At 35.6% G+C, this 16,304-nt stretch overlaps 1 long non-coding RNA gene across 1 annotated transcript; it reads right to left on the bottom strand.

Annotated features, from left to right (window-relative positions):
- Window positions 1-3,522: 3,522 nt before the first annotated feature.
- LOC141417358 (uncharacterized) lies at window positions 3,523-7,491 on the bottom strand. Its single transcript, XR_012441893.1, has 3 exons — window positions 7,271-7,491; window positions 5,416-5,489; window positions 3,523-3,836 (listed from the first exon to the last, which is right to left on the bottom strand). It is a non-coding gene; the product is annotated as an uncharacterized lncRNA (long non-coding RNA).
- Between the last annotated feature and the right edge of the window lie 8,813 nt (window positions 7,492-16,304).

Here is a 16,304-nt window from a genome sequence, read left to right as displayed (position 1 = left end):
TGTTAGCCATTAGACCAGGATTTTTCTTGATTCTGCCTTTTCTGCATCTTCTATCAGTGCTGTGCCCTGGTCCCTGTTTGGATTGGGGCTCTTCCCTGAGCCCCAGGTGATGTCTGGTGTTAGTGACCTTTCCTGAGGAGAAGCCTAAAGTGGTTCTTCTCACACCTACTACATTGTTACAACTCTTTTGCACTATCTTCTAAACTTCCTGACATTGTCTTCTGCCTATCATATCCCCTCTTTGTGCTTAAAGTTGCTGCGTTTTTCAGATGCTTTGCTTTTGAACCTCCCACTTAATTATGTTGGGTCATCCTTCCTCTTCCTATATCCTAACCTCTGCCACAGTGAGGAGTTCTCCACCCAGTTTTGACCTTGACCTGCTCCCTGCAGAGGTTTTCTTGTGCTTTCTTACAATATCCACCTTTTAGTCCTTCCTGTTTCCCTACCACTAATCTCAACCTATCCCATTTCTCCTATGTCATGCTTTACAGATGAATCTATAAAGGCACCCTCTTAATGTCATCATTTTGATGCTTAAAAGGCACTACAGGCTAAATATTCCTTATCTGAAATGCTTGAGACCAAAAGTATTTGGGAACTTGGATTTTTTTCCAGGTTTTTGGATTCTTGCACACACGTAATGAGATGGCTCCCAAGATTAAAAATTAAAAATATTTATTTTTCACTGACACCTTATACTCTTAGCTGAAGGGAATTGTATACAATAATTTTTGACTGACACATCACATAAGATCAGGTGTGGAATTTTCCACTTGTGGCATCATGTTGGCATTAAAAAGCTTTAAATTTTGGAGCATTTTGAATTTTAGATTTCTGGATTAGGGATGTAGTAGCTTTCTGCTGCCTGTTGCATTTAATAAGATTTTCTGCTTGGCTTTTAAGTATCTCCCAGGATCTCGTCAATCAAATTTCCCAGTAAGTCCCAAGAGTCAGATGTGACATGCTCACAGGCCAAGACCTTTGCTCATGCTGTTAGCTCCACACAAACTGTCCTCTTTCCTCCTCTCTGCATGTCTCAGATCCAGTTATTACTCAAAGACAAGCTGTAGCAGAAATTCCAACATAAAATCCTCCCTGATCCCTCCTGCTCCTTGATACATTGACAAAGGTTTTTTTTTTTTTTTATGTAACAGTTTAATTTCTTTTTTAGCTGCTTCCTTGCCATTTACAGAAAGATAAGAACTATGGGAGAAATGGCCATTTTCTCTACTTTTGTACCTCTACAGTACTTAGTGGGGTAATAGAAGGCATGAACTAGGTCAAACAAGTACATTTGGCTTAAAAATTGCTCCATAGGCAAGTCTTTTATTTCCATTGAAAACATGCTGGTTAACAAGTAGAAAAGTGATTCAGTTATACGTTGTATAATGATTCTGTTATGTGGTATATTCTTCTATCATGATTACATAAGCATCTGGAAAAACATAAGCAAAAGCAGGTGTTATCATTGTGGTAATCTGTTTGGAGTGGTAACTGGACAGTGCCTACAACTGCCTCATTACCTGTCACTCAGATTCTCCAGGATATTTGTTTCAAACATTAATTTCTACAATGCTCACAACAAACAGGCACCAGGCTGAGGAAAGGTAAGAAGTAGGGGTGATGAACTATGCTCCCAGGAAGGAGAGAAGAAGGGGGTGGGGAGAGAGAGAGAGAGAGAGAGAATATATAAAGGTTCCAGCTATGACTTGGATTTTGGGTACTATAGGAGAGCTACAACCAGCATCATATTCCTTGCATATGACCAAAGTGCTGGTAAAGGTTTAACAACCAGCTCTTGGGAAATCAGAAGTCCTGATTTGTAGTTCTTGCAGATTTCCATGGAATAAATTCTCCCATCACCAAATCAAGCTCTCAATGTGTCCTCAGTGCACATATCATTGGAAAGAACAGTGCTTGATTGAGACTGAGAGAAGCAGGAGACAGCCCCAACACAGTCCTACATAAAAGTTAAGAACAGCCACCTGGAGAACTTCCTGAAATCCACTTGAGATCTTGTAACCTCTCTCATGTTATTCCTCTCCTGAGGGTGTAGGCAGTGAGTCCCTTGTTGGAAAGGGTCCTAATTGCTTTTATTAATATAGGACCAATGAAATACCTGTATTCTTCAAATAGTCCTTGGAAGTAAACAACCCAGTGTCGCAGAATATATAGAAACATTTCCCAACTTTTTTGTTCTGATATTGAAATAATCTTAGTCTTATAATTAATATTTTTCTTTCACATAGCACCTGTGAGTAGACTTTTACAGTTTACTGAGACGCTGCTTACTCTCAACTAATGTTCTAGAGGGAAAAAAAAACATAACAAAACAAAAAATGTGTGGCGTTTAGATACTACCTTCAGTATCTAAAAGTTCTTTTTGATAGAGGACATCGAAAGATTTAGGGGGGTTTGTAATAATATCTACTTCCATGTAACCAATAGAAATAGAGGATTAGATGCTGTGCCATCTAATCCCTCAGGAGGGAGCTGAGGAAGGGAAAGCTAAAGCTGAGAGCCTGTTGGGATGCACAACTTAACTGAAAAAACTCTTTTTGCCCCTTGGGTGAATAGAGACAATAACTCAGATATGAGAGTTTTAGGAAAGTTAAGGTAAGACACCATTTAAGAACAAGTTGACGAAAAATACAGTAAACTAACTCAGCTAAGAGGTTGCAAACACAAACTGATATTAAAGTGATCTACGCAAAATAATTTCGGACAACTTTGATTTATTTAAATGAATAAAAACAAAATGTTAATTTATGGACATCATTCGTAGGCTAATTAGTCATGCAGTACAGCATTGCCCTTTGACAGTTTATTTCCATCAGCAGAATTAATCACAGCAGAGCAGATGTAGTAGGGACAATTCAAGGTTAAAACAAAATAATGAACTAGAGTGCAGGATGATAACCTGGAGAAAGTCATGATGAATTATTCTGCCAGAGTTTCTGTGGATCGTGCAGCCACTATATGTAAGCCTGTCTCCCTTTTAACCAGATACCTCTGATTGTAGTGATCTTTTACTTTACATTAATTTTATCTGCCTTTGAAGGTAATGTAACTGTGATAAGAGCCAATTAGTTTTGCACTATTGAGAAACACAATGAAATGTGACTTAAGGAAACAAAGATAAAATTAACTGCCTAAATGAAACGACAAGGCAATCTCATCTTTGCTATTTTCTTATAGGGCTAGAGCACCATAAGTTCAGCATCATAAACTGAAGGACAGCTATAAGGATATTTGAGTTGGTTCAAATACATGCTGTAATGAACGCAATTCTTCCAGAGTAACATTAGCCAGTAATTTAATGCTAACTTTCCATAGAACTTGAGAGCTATATCTACAGCTTACCTTACAGACAAATGCAAATGTCAAGGTAGCAGTATGAGGAACCAGCTCCTTTGAAAACTTTTCACATGTAGGACTATTGTTATAAAATAAAACGAGCAAAAGGGTCTTCTGATGGACATCATCTTGCTTTATTCTGCTACCATCATTTCCCTAAGAATTGATACATTCAGGAGAATTCCAATGTTTCAATTGCAGCCTTGTTGCAAAAAGGAAAAATATTTGGTGGGATTAAACTTTTGCAGATCTATTGCATTTTTTAGCTTATGTTTCTGGTAAGACTTGAATCAAACTAGTGGTTCAATAATACAACCCAGTTACATTGCTCTAGCTCTCATTTATTGTGATAAAGATCATACCACAACAGTCAATTTTCTATCCTTATTCCATTAAAAATAATGAACAACTTGAGTCTTGATGAAGGTTATTTTTTGAGGGCTAAAAAATGATGATGCTTTAAGCAGAGAAACTGGCACCTAAAAATGGAAAAAGATAGCTTGTAAAAGGTTGAATTATTTGACTTTATAAAAAAACTGCATAGGAAAGTAATAATGAAAGGCAAACAATGATCTTGACTGTATGTACAACGTATAGGACAATCTATAGCTTTAGTAGGTAAAGAGAAATTGGAAAAAAGATGACTACCTTAAAGTATAAATAATTCACAGAGAAAGAAATAAAAGGCAAAATATACTGAGGAAGGGGGGAATTCAACCTCTCTATGTCATGCAGGAAATTAAAATGAAACATGTTATTTTTTACTTATAAAATAGGAAAAAGAAATAGTCAATATTAGCTGGGAATAGGAAAAGACATTCTTACATTGTTTATACAAGTATAAATTGGTGGATCCTTTTTGAGGGAAGTTAGGAAACAGTCATATTTTTCATTCAATAATTCCAGTAGTAGGAATTAGTCTTACGTAATTAGCCACAGTTGTGCTAAAATTTTCACAAAAAGGAAGTTCTTAGTTGTTGCTTAAAATGGTGAAAACTTAACAATCACTTTAAAATATATCCATCCGTTAAATAAGTTGTAGATCATCGATGAATGACTCTGCAAATATTAAAGTTATGAATTATAAGCATATTTGCAGTTAAAATCACCTGAGAATCTTTTAAAAATTCCAAAGCCCATGTCACATTCCATACTAACTAAATCAATTTCTGAGGATGAGGTACAGGCATTGCTATTGTTAGGCTAATTAGATACAATATGAAATGCCCTTTGGGAACTATTGCATGAAAGCGATATAAAATATTATTATCATGATATTGCACGTTTATAGTGCAATGCTCTATTTAAAAAAAAAACAAAAAAAAAACTCCAGATGCAAAACAGTAATATTGAGGCTAAGGCAGCATTTTACAAAAATTTTGTAGGATTTTAAGCTTACCGAAGGGTCACCAAATCTGATCGGACCAAGAGTGAGCTGCTAACTTATAAGCAGCCAAACTAAGAATTAGCCAGAGGCTCAGGGGAGCTTGAAATCAAAATTACTGGCCAAGCAGAAATAAGCTGGGTCAATCAGAATCTTGCTCTAATGAAATTGCAGTTGTAAGTATCGAAGGAATCAGGCAGTGAAACTGAAGCTCAAGTGATGTATAAAGAAAAGTCTTAAGATAGAGAAAGGGCCACGAGAAAATGATATTAACGAACAAAAAGAAAGCTTTAGTAAACAAAATCTGTGAAGTCAAAAGAGACTGCATGGTGAAGATTCAGGGTGGTGGGAGGGACAATTGGACAAGACATGCAAAATGAGGGAAAGATAAGGAGGGTAACTGACATGTGGCATTAGTGAAGCTCTGTGACACTTGTTGAGGGTCTCCAGAGCTACTATGAATTCTTAAGTCCCTTCTGAGCCCAGTCTCCACGAGGCCTTGTGGAACTTCAAGTAGAATTCAGGGCAAGCACTGTGCATAGTAAGGAAAGTCTCTGGCAAGTTTCTAGAAGAGCAGAAGCTAAACACTCCAAAATCTAACAGGGCACATTGTAAAGGGAGAAACCAAAGAATATAAATATTTTAGCAAATATTAATGAAAATATTTTTCTTACCAGTCTGAGAATATGTTAAAAAATCAACAACCCACTTTCTTCCACAATTGTTCTTTCCACTCAAACTTGAAACCCTGAGAGGAAATAAGAACAGAAATTTTCTCTACTTCATTTCTCCTTGAAGTCATTAAAACAAAAGTAACAGAAGCCAGGTAATTGTGGTTTATGCCTGTAATCCTAGCTACTCAGGAGGATCCCAGTTTGAAGTCAGCCACAGGCAAATAGTTTTTGAGACCCTATCTCAAAAAAACACCCATCACAAAAAAGGGCTGATGGGGTGGCTCAAGGTGTAGGCCCTGAGTTCAAGCCCCAGTCCTGGAAAAAAAAAAAAAAGAAAGAAAAGAAAAAAGAAAAGTAACGGAGACCCAAAGAATGTCTTTCAAGGAGACTTCATAGATGCCAAAATTTTAAATTGCCTTTTTTTTTTTTGGAATCCCTTGGTTTTTATACAATCTGGTAAAATGCAAACTTTGGTAGGTTTGGAATAGATAAGATGTGTGCTTTTGTTTGGTAAAATGAACAAAGGCCTTAGGGAAAGAGGAAATAGAAAAAAAAAACAGACAGATGTTTTGAGCATAAGTACATTTTCCAGGAAAAAAGGTCATGTTAAAAATGTAGATTGGAAATTGATTTTCTTAAAGCTGTCAAAATTTGTATTTCATATAGAAAATCTTCATGTATCCCCAATGATACAGAATCTTGACTCAGACATCACAGGGGTATATTTTTGTTTCAGAGAATACACAAAAAAGTTATATATAATCAGTAAATCCTTTTAAAAAAACACCTCCAAACATAAAAATATGTTACATTAGAGTAAAAAGTCAGTGACATAGTTGTAATGGAAATATAAAAATAATAAGAAAAGGGAACAATATACACTTTCTGATGAAAAAAGCTTATTAATGTATTTTTCAAATGAACAATTGTGGGCATCAAATCACTAGGATATTACATTCCATTAGCTATATTTAAAAGCATTGTAACAGTTTTCATTTAAATGTTAATATTTTAGTATTGTGGAAATGCCATGCTTGGTAAAATTAAATCTATGATAAAAAAATTTAAATATTGACTTAAAATTAGCAATAGAGTAAATTTTTCAAAACATTTTTAGGGAATAATAAAACAAAAAAATGGAAATCCATAAAATGAACTACTTTACATTTGCTGTTAGTATTTCCATGGTCATTACTTGTTGAAGGCATATAAAACATTTAGAATTGCTACCTACTAAATGATAGTTAAAGTATGAAATATTACAACTTTAAAGATCAAGGGGAATATGCAAAAATTTTAACATTGTGATTAATATTATCATGTTACGTCAATTATTTAAGATACATTAATAAGATTATAAACATTAAGGACTAAAAATATTAACAATGGTTATCTGTGGGTGGTAGAATTATTAGTGTTTTTATTTTTATTTTAGGTTAGCTTTTTCTAATTTTCATGCCTTGTAGAAAAAATATTTAATATAAGATAGTATATTTTTATCTAGACACTAATAACTTTATTAAGCAAAACCAAAAATTTCTCAGAATTTGATTTATTTGTTGTAATTCTAAAGGTTTAGCCATGACAAATGGTAAAATAAAATCTTGTTTCTTGACCCTAAATTCATCTGTCTTTATCTAGGATTCTCAGGGCATTTATTCTGAACAAGCAGTACAGAATCAGGTCCCTTAACAGCAACAGCACTATATCACTAAAAATATGCTGCATAAGTCTTTGTAAAAAGACCAATCAGCAGAAAACATATTTCACACTGGCATCTTCTGCATGTCCCTGAATTATAACTTAGCTGAAAAATACAGAAAGTAAAGAACATAGAAAAAAGTAGTCAACTTACATTCTTCATTAAGTTTGAATTATTATTCTTCGAGGATTTCTGAGGCAGCTCTGTGTGTATTAAATCTCAAACAAGTTACACGTTTTTAGAACTGAACAGTAATTGGTTTGTAACACTGGCTTAAGCATTTCCATCTGTACACATAAAATTTTGATGAATTTTCTTTGTAGCTATGTGATGAGGCATAGAAATGTATTTTGACATTGAGCTCTTATCCACATTTAGAGGCCTGAAAGGTCATTATACTTTCACTCTCTGTGAAGACATTTCTTGATAATAATAGACTGCACAAAAATAGTACCAGGTGATACTTGGCTAGCAGTCAAATGGAGCTCTGCTTTGTCTATAATTACAATTTTCAAAGGAGTCAGTTCTACAAACACTTGAGGGAACACATTGGTTGTGATGATTTCATATTTTGGGAATATCCTGGCCCAGAGGATTGCAATGTCAGTACTCTTCTCTTTCCTCATCTTATCCATTGATTCATGATTTCCCTTTATTTATTTTAAGATTTAGAAAGCAAACTTTTGAAGGGAATGTAAATAACATTCTAATAAACAGAAACAAAATTTTACTAAATCTAGCTCAGAGAGTCAATGAAATAGAAGTCTGACTGCCAAATGGTATACTAATGCAAGACAGTTGTGTCTCAAATCTCACTTAATTCAAATGAACAAGTTCTGGCATTTTATGGGTTGTATCTATCTGAATACTTGGGAAAGTATTGAAATGTGGGGTTACAATTCATGTAGCTATATGTTACTACCCCACAAATGAGACTTTGGTTGAAATAAAAACATTTTAGAATAAACAGCAATGACCAATCCTAGTGCACTTTAATTTGTAATGAGAGCTCAGGAGAAACCATACTAGAGCTTGAACCTCCCATCAAACCATTCTTTAGTATAATCCTTTTGTACTAAAGTCTGTTTTCCTTTTTAGTGTGATGGATTTGTTCAAGACATTGCTGGATATTGTTTATTAATACATAAAATTCTTCATAAAAGTGGTCTTTTATGCTAGATTTTGCAATATACTCTTTGCTACTCCATCACACTCTCACTCTATAATTTTTCTGAAAGACACTTCAAAAAACTCTCTTGCTGCTGGGTGCCAGTGGCTCATGCTTGCAATCCTAGCTATATGGGAGGCTGGGATAGGGAAGATGGCAGTTCCAGGCTATCTGGGGTGGGGGGGCGTGAGTTACCAAGACCTCACCTCAACCAATAGCTGGGTGTAGTAGCACACACCTGTCATCCCAGCTACTACATGAAGTGTAAAATAGGCAGATTATAGTCTAGGCTGATCTGGGGGCAGGAAGTGAAACCCCTATCTCCAAAATAACCAGAGCAAAATGGCTGGAGGCATGGTTCAAGAAGTAGAATGCCTATCTGACAAGTATGAAGCCTTGAGTTCAAACCCCAGTATTGCAAAATAAGTAAATAAATAAACCTTTTCTACTTCATTTAGAGGTTGACAGTGACTACCAGAATTCCAGAATTCCTTCTGGTGACATGTTAGGAATAATAGACATGAACATCCCAGTTCTAATTCTAATGCTGACTGGGGTGTTTGAAAACTTTAAGTATGTCTCAAATGTTGATTTCATCATTATTTAAGTGGAAATAGCAATATCCACACTATGACACTGCAAGGAATAAATGATGACACACAGGAAAAACCCTAAAACTACATCTAACAGATAATAATAGTTCTTCAGGAAGTGTCCTCATATCAAATCCTGTTACACCACCTGTTGGCTGAAATTTGTTAAAAATTTGCTGTGATGGAAAAACCTCTATAGTGATAACAGTGAGCTATCAGTCAATATGTGAAAACAATAGTCTTCTGATTATTAAAGTCCATTGGTTTGGGTCATAGATAAATTTATATTAAATGGAATTCTGTGTTGTAGTTGGTTTAATCATATGCCAATGTATTTATCCTGTTGGTGTACTTGTTTAATGTTGTCCTTAATAGTTCTGTCAATAAGGCTATTTATTTTAAACTTTTTAAAATTGCCTTTGTACTTTAGTTAGCACAGCATTCTTACATCAAATAAAAATTTAAGTGCTTAAGAACATAAGTGTTAAACAAATATGGTCTGAATTTGCTAAAAGTCCAAAAGAAAATGGTGGAAAAAAAAAGAATTTGTTGTCATGGGTATGTTTAATTCAGTGAAGACAAAATTACTGAAAGCTTACTGCCAGGGAAATTTTCCTCCTGAAATGTAAGATCAAGCACAAAGCAATTAATGAAAATTAAGTATCACTCATTCATAAGTGGAGAAAGTATTATATAATCATTTCAAAGCTGTTTTGACCTTTGTTTCCCCAGGCAATGACAACTTTGGAAGTAATCAGAGCTTAAGTAATAATTATGTCGGTAATTGAGATGGTTCCTATACAGAATTTTTCCTGTGATTTCAAAGTCTCTTGAGAGGACAGTTGTTGCTTGGTGGGACAACTGAAAAAGAAATTAATACTGCTAGTAATTGTCCTATGTAATGCTATTCTGGAAACATCTATGGATAGTTAAAAGGGTAAATTAATTAGAATAAGATTATTGGCTTTGTTAACTTCCATCTGATAAAAACTCACAATTACTACATACCTTCATTGAAAAAAAGCACAGAAAGATATAGGAAACAGAAGGGAAATTTACAAACTCTTTTCCTCTTGGAAAGGTTCTAGCTCAATTTCCTTCTAACTGGTACACTAAGTAGATAAAAGCTCAGTGTAGTAAAATCTCTACTTATGCAGTTCAGCATCACCATGGAAACATCACCCCCTCAGTGAAATAATGAGATGGTAATGAAAACAGCTGCCACATAATGAACCTAGGCACAAACAGAGGCCAAGTTACTCATGCCAAAAAGTGAGTGACAGGAAGGTCGAATAGATGGGGGCGGGCATGTTCAAGGAATAACAAGAAAGCCCATCAGTGGGAGTTATGGGAAGGGATGGGAAGAGCTGCCTAAAATTATAATATAGAAACTCTCAGAGTTTGACTATTGCAAATTTTGATTCTGAATTTGTGGCATTCCCATGTAGAAAAAATGGGGTGTATAACTGGAGTTTTGATTATCTGAGTCAACCTAATATTTCGCCCATGTCTATCACTTCAGACTTAAAACTTGTAGCTTAACCAATTTTGGATTCTGTGTCCTGAAAGGTCTTAAAGAACATTATAAAATGTGAGCAGCATTAGGATGCCAGGCGAATAGCTCTGCTAGGGGGATGAGAGGACTTGATTACCTAACTTTAAAGCACTCCCTGCCAAGTAGAAATTATATCCTCTCCTTCAAAGATGATCTGGGTCCACGCATCACAACTGGATGATACACTTAGATACAGAGAATGAGGAAGACAATAAAAAACCGTCTTATGGAGAAATTCACATTAAAAGACATGAATCCAAAAGATCTGGCCAAGGAGCTGGCAAAGTGGCTCAAATGGTAGAGTGCCTGCATAGCAAGTGTGAGGCCAAAAACAAACAAAAAGGTCTGGCCTAGAGAAAGAAACAAGTTTCAGTATAAGGTAATAAGACAAATAATGAGAAAACAAAAATATAAAAACATGGACAATAAATATTACACATTATGATATATATGTATAAAATTATCATATAATATTCATATTTAATTTGAATATATTTATGATATATGTGCATATATACATATATGAAATATACATACTTAAATTTGTGTGTGTTACATACACACAGAATTGGTCTAAAACATCTCCCTGGTATAGTTTGGATCTTGAATGTCCTCCAAAGGTTCACGTTAAAACTTGGTTGCCAGCCTGTGGTGCTATTGGGAAATGGTAGAGCCTTTGGAAGGTGGGAAGTTGTATGGAAGTTAAGTTATTGGGGGCATGTCCTTGAAGAGGATATTAGGACCTTGGTCTCTTTTCTCTCTTTTTGCCACCTAGAAGTCATGAGATGAGGTAAGCAACTTTGAGCCACCACAGGCTTCCAATCTTTTTCTGCCTCACCACAGGTTTAAACAATAGAGCCAACTGAACATGGACTGATACCTCTGAAATCATGAGCCAAATCAATCTTTCCTCCTTTAAGTTGATTTCTCTCGTGTATTTTGTAAAAGCGATAGAATCTAACACACTCCCTTAAGAAGAGAATCCACTTTTGTTGAAGAATGCTTTAGCTCAGCCCCAGGAAGACTGAAACTAAAAGTGACTAGAAAATCATGGCTTGCCCTAGATTTCATACAAAGATAAAGTGAATATTAGTCCCAGGGAAAATATTTCAAAGGGGAGTAGAAAACAAATACAAATATTTGTATTGTATTACACAAATTATGCTTGTTTGATGTAATAGTTTTACGTAGTGACCTATTCCACACACACACACACACACACACACACACACACAAAGGGAGAGAGAGAGGGAAAAAAAGAGACAAAGAGAGAGCTATTATAGGAGAGGTAGGCATGAATAAGGACAATAGTAAGTTTGGGTTCGTATGAAACAGGACTACCCAAATTCAAAAACTCATTGGTGATTGAAATTTTATTTTTTCCATGCACCCATGCATCTTTTCTTTAATTTAACAAAACTTAGCAAATGTCTATGAGACTAGGAACTGTGCTTAGCAGGAAGGTAGAACCATAAACAGGAAAGCTGTACTCTATTCTCATGAGTCTGTCTCAAGAGTTGAGACCAGACATATAAACTACTGTCCCATGAAGCTTGGCTATAAAAGTGAAAAATGGAAGTAGTTGCAGGAAGTGGCAAGCTCATTATTTATTTGCTTATTTACTATTATGATTAGAAAGATTTGACTGGGTTAAGAACCTGTGAGGACAGAGCTAGTAGGGAGAGGTTAAAAATACCAGAGAGAATTAATGATAAAGTGAGACCTAGAAGAAGAAAGAAAGATCTGGATTTGATGATTCTCAAAGGTGTACTTCCCTGCAGGGGAAGGAGTAAATAGTTGCCCCAGGCTGTTACCTTCTGCCCATGCAGAAAGTTTGAGGGCATCTGCTGGAACAACTGGGTGGCAGGAGTCCTAGGGAACTCCAAGAGAGAACAGCAAAAGTTTAGAAAAGCCTGTCCAGATATATGCAAGGTTGCTTAGTGGTAAATATGTTTACTTTTCTGGATGCAGAAAGGAATTGGTTTGCACTGAAGTTCCTATACTGTAAGCTGAAACAAATGACTTCATGTCGCTAATCCTAAATGTCTTCACCTGTAAAATGAGGATAATAACAGTACCTGTGAGGTTTAAAGAAGATAATGCTTATAAAACACCAATTAGGAGGAGTGTTCAATAAATAATAACTTTTATTTATAGTGATACAAATAAGAGGACTGTCAGATTGCTAAACTTTGGGGAGAATATTTATCAACAAAAGACATTTTTAAAAGGATTTTCACAGTATTTAAAGGACCAATAGAGATTTGGTAGTCTGTACTTGGAATGGCCTTATTCTATTCAGTTAGGCAATGGTTTATAGTTGTGTTTTGAAGTCTGGTTATAACAGAAAAAAAAAAACCAGACAACTCGTGAGGTACACTGTACAGAAGCAAGAGTAGTGAGCAGTTGGATAAAAGTGAAGGCATAAATTATGGAAACAGCTAACATGCCCCAGTACCAATGAATGGATCGAGAAAATGTGGTATTTATACACAACAGAATTTTACTCAGCCACAAAGAAGAATGAAATTTTGTCATTTGCAAGTAAATGGATGGAACTGGAGAACATCATCTTAAGTGAAGTTAGCCAGGTTCAGAAGGCCAACAATTTTATGTTCCCTCTCATATGTGGATTATAGACCTAAAACAATTGCAGTAATCTATTGGACATGGGTCATATGCTAAGGGGAAAACATGTACAAGAGGAATAGGGAAAGGGAAGGAAACCTAAAACTTGAAAGTGTTTGATGTGCCCACTGTAGAGGACCTAATAAAGTAATCTTAAACTGACAGAGGCCACTATGGGAAGGTGACCAGGAAGTAGTGAAGAGGTCTGGTAGAGATGAACCAACTCGGGTTGCAATACACATGAATGGAAGCAATGCTAGGAATCTCTCTGTATAGCTATCTTTATCTCAAGCTAGCAAAAATGCTATCTCTTTCTTATTATTGCTTGTGTTTTCTCTTCAACAAAATTGGAGAACAGGGCAGAATGACACAAGTCACCAGCTATTACCTTCTATATCACTTTGGCACTTGTATTTGGTGAGTTTAAATTTTGCTGTTATTACTCAAATGTGCAAAAATGATGGTGGAAATTGCGTATTCTTGCCATTCTCATATCTTAAACTCTTCTTTAAAATGTAATGCCTTTCAGGAAGGTAGTAAAAAAATGAGATTTTCCTTCTCTTCTTTGTCTTCCCTTCTCTCCCCTAAATGAACTAAAGTTCCCTGGGGATTTATCACACTGGTATATTTGTGAGTTGAGGATAGGGAAAAGCTTAACCCAAAACTTTGCTTGGTTTAGATGTCTCTTGTCTCATCTGCTCCTCAGGCATCATAATGTGGCATTTGTTGTATCACCTTGCTTGGCTTTGGGGCATCGTGAGCTGACTTCTGTTACTGTATTCTTGATGCCTAGTTGTGGAACCTAATCTCATGCATTTGGCAGTTTTCTCAACCTAGTTTTAGGTCTTTTTCAGTCCTCCAGGCTTCTCAGTTCTTCTGTTTACCCTTAGAGTTCAAGGGCACTCAGCTGTTTTCCATTCCTAAGTTGGAACTCATGAGTTTCTATGAGTATGCCTCAAGTACTGCATCCCTGACACACTTTTTAGCAGTAAACATCAAAATCCTATCAGCACCAACAGTCTTGCAAAGTTTCTCAAACAGGACTGTGTTCATTGATTTTTTTCCTTGAATTCCTCCTTAACTGAGTTGGGCTTTCCAGCTAAGCAGGATCTAAATTTTAGATTCTTTTTATCCTCTTGACAGTTCACCAAGATTTTTTTTTTGTCTCTTTTCATAGTGGTGAGATACACTGACATTTATTGGTAAATTGTTCCATTTGTCATTTCTAGCATAAACCAGAGATTTTCAGACTGTAAATTGTGACTCATTAGTAGTATATAAAATCAATTTATTTTTGTTAAAATGAAATAGAATCAAACAGAATAGAAAAAACTACTCCAAAGGTAATTATTGTTTTGTAAAACTACTGTTTTACTTCTTTATCTGTGTGTGTTACACTAGATCAACATGTAAAACATTTCTTTCTGTGAGTTACTGACAAAAATTTGAAAGACTCCAAAATAAACTTTGCTCAGTTATCCAAGCTATAAATTTCTGGGTCCTAAAATATTTTTATTCTTCAACTTGCTTAATTCTTGCAAACTGAAGTGGTTTCATGTATTATTGGTCTTTACCACTAATTTTCAGAAATCAGCATTAGTTCTTTATTCCAAACTCTATCTTGTTTTTCTCTGACACAATTAATAGCACTGACTGGTTGGGTAAGGAGCTTATGACAAGAAGAGAAAAAATAAAATATAAACCTGGATCAAAACTTCATAAATTGTCCCATGTTCAGAATGCATACCAACAATTAATTTCCCAAGGGAGTGAAGATAAAAGAATTTACAAGTTCCACATACATGAAGCTATGGTCATTTTATATAATAACTATATCTAACATTCATTGAGCACCTAACATGTGTCAGGAAGGGATGAGAATTCAAGAATGAGTAAGAAATTTCTTCTCACATTCTTACTAGGTAGATAGACATAAATAGCTAATAATTCAGTAAGTGCTAGTAATATCATTCAGAGAAGGGGATGCAGATTGCACAATTGTAGAATGGCTATTCCATTAAATCAATGAGATTGATATTTCACTAGGCAGTGATGAGACAAAGAATACTCTAGGCAGAAAAAAACAGCAATATGGGAAAAGTACACAAATGCACAACACATATTCAGGGTGTCAGGGAGAGGTGCAAGGCAGAAGTGTAGTAAGGTGAGGCTGAAAACAAAGAATGGGAAGTTCTTAAGATAGTCTGACAATATACACCATTAATTTTATTATTAGTGATACGTGCCATAATTATGAATTTGTACCTCATTTTGTGGGCAGATGGGGAACCAGAAAAAGTTTTAAGCAAGTGTGTGATATTTCAAAATATTTTGGAAAGATAAGGGCAGAGAGATTAGTATGTATCACAACATGGAGGCAGTGGACATAGTAAAAGAATAACAGGCTGGTGAATTGGAGATAGAGAACAAAAAAAATCAAGGGCATTCCAGATGCTCCTAGCTTTGGTAGATGTGTATGTAGTGATGTGGTACCTAAGATGTGTATTGTAAGAGAAAGAGCGCAGGATCCTAAGAACAATGTGCCACAAAAAGAGAACTAGAAGAACCTAGTGAAGGTTATCAACAGTGTGATGTTGCATTTTATTGTCAATTTTATTTAGATTAAGAGATACCTAGGATATTGGTAAAGCACACCTCAGAGTGTGTTTGTGAGGACTTTTCAGAGGCGATTAGATTAGGAGGGCTCTGACCTATTGGTGGTTTAATCCAATGATGGAATCAAAATTTGAATAAACTGTTGGGAAGTTGTAGAACTGTGGAAAGTGGAGCCTACTGGAGGAAGTGTGTCACTAGTGTCATACCTTTGAATGATACATCTGGGCCCTGGCTCATTCTGTTACTTCTCTCTGCTTCTTGACTGCCAGGAGGTGAGCAGTTCTGTTCTATCACACTCTTCCATTATTATACTTTGCCTTATCATAGGCCAAAGACAATGGCGCCAGCCAACTATGGACTGAAACCTCCAAAATCATGAACTAAGATAAATCTTTCCTCCTTTAAATATGGGTTTCTGAGAAGGAGTAGCTCCACAGAGTATGTTGTAATTACCTGTGGAGTTTTAGCAATAAATGACAATAAAATGCATGCCTATCATAAACACATCTCTCTTTATGAGGTTTAATGAGAGCTGTCTGACTGCACCAGAGTGAGAGAACGTATAACCTAGATATAATACTGGAGTGGAACATGCTCTGAGGTGATAAACACAACTAGTTTGTGGCA

This window comes from Castor canadensis, chromosome 2 (genome assembly GCF_047511655.1).
Source record: "Castor canadensis chromosome 2, mCasCan1.hap1v2, whole genome shotgun sequence".
In the NCBI taxonomy this organism is placed as follows: Eukaryota; Metazoa; Chordata; class Mammalia; order Rodentia; family Castoridae; genus Castor; species Castor canadensis.
Note: the sequence above shows the minus strand (reverse complement) of the source record. Positions and strands in the feature narration are given on the sequence as shown.